General features: G+C 40.4%; 1 non-coding gene across 1 annotated transcript; it reads right to left on the bottom strand.

Moving 5' to 3' along the window:
• Positions 1 to 701: 701 nt before the first annotated feature.
• LOC131181807 (small nucleolar RNA R71) lies at positions 702 to 808 on the bottom strand. The gene has a single exon (XR_009150284.1). It is a non-coding gene; the product is annotated as a small nucleolar RNA R71 (small nucleolar RNA).
• Between the last annotated feature and the right edge of the window lie 421 nt (positions 809 to 1,229).

The raw sequence follows: 1,229 nt of genomic DNA, 5'->3' as shown, positions 1-1,229 counted from the left end.
TTAGCGATCCGTGCACTTGTGGTGGTTGTAAAACCAGTAAACAAGTTTTTGGCGCTGTTGCCAAGGACTTTAGCTTTAGTAATATTAAGCGATAGGCAATTTAGCTGATTTGGGCAATTATATTATTACCTAATTTTGTTTGATTTGTTTTATTCCTTTTCTTTTCTCTTAGGTGCCCGATGTGGTATATGACCTGAACAAGGCCAGAAGAAGAAATTTTGGACTATGATCCAGAGATAGACAGAACTCTGAGAGCCATCAGAAGAGAAAGGAAACATCAAGAGCACGATCAAAAAGATCCTAAAATTCCAACCATGGCCGATAATAATGATAGACCAAGACTCTTGAGAGACTACAGAGCACCATCTGTCCAAGGATTTCAACCCAGTGTCACTAGACCCATAGTGGAAGCCAACAACTTTGAATTAAAACCAGCATGGCTTCAAATGATTCAACAAACCCAGTTTGTGGGTTCACCAACAGAAGATCCACATTATCACCTCCAGTGCTTTCTTGCTTTTTGTGACACATTTAAGATGAATGGAGTGTCTGATCAAGCCATAAGACTCAGAGCATTTCCATTCTCCCTTCGAGACAAAGCAAGGAAGTGGTTACTTTCTCAACCAGCTGGAATGTTCACCACTTGGGAAAACCTCTCACAAGCTTTTCTAGCAAGGTATTTTCCACCTGCAAAGACTGCAAAACTGAGACTTAAGCTCAACACCTTCAGACAAAAGGAAGCTGAATCACTCTATGACGCATGGGAAAGATATAAAGACCTGCAGAGGGAATGTCCACACCATGGCATAGAGGATTGGCTACTAGTGTAAAATTTCTACAATGGGTTACTACCCTCTACAAGGAGCACAGTTGATTCAGCTACAGAAGGTGACTTAATGGAAAAAACAGTGACACCAGCACTTGAACTTCTAGAAAGGGTTGCATACCATAATTATGAATGGTCAAATGAAAGAGGAAATGCAAAGAGAACAGCAGGAGTCCTAGAAGTGGATGCCGTAAGCATGATAAATGCTGAATTTGATAAGCTCACAAGCAGGCTTGATAAAATGCAGGCCAATACAGTAAGGATGAATAGTCAACATGAGGACAACTATGGAGGAGGATATTCAGAATATAACAGCTTTAATAAACCCTCTACAGAACAGATGAACTATGTGAATAATGGAGGAAACTTCAACCAGAGACAGCCCAACAATCCATATTCAAAC

Source organism: Hevea brasiliensis, chromosome 7, assembly GCF_030052815.1.
Source record: "Hevea brasiliensis isolate MT/VB/25A 57/8 chromosome 7, ASM3005281v1, whole genome shotgun sequence".
NCBI lineage: Eukaryota > Viridiplantae > Streptophyta > Magnoliopsida > Malpighiales > Euphorbiaceae > Hevea > Hevea brasiliensis.
Note: the sequence above shows the minus strand (reverse complement) of the source record. Positions and strands in the feature narration are given on the sequence as shown.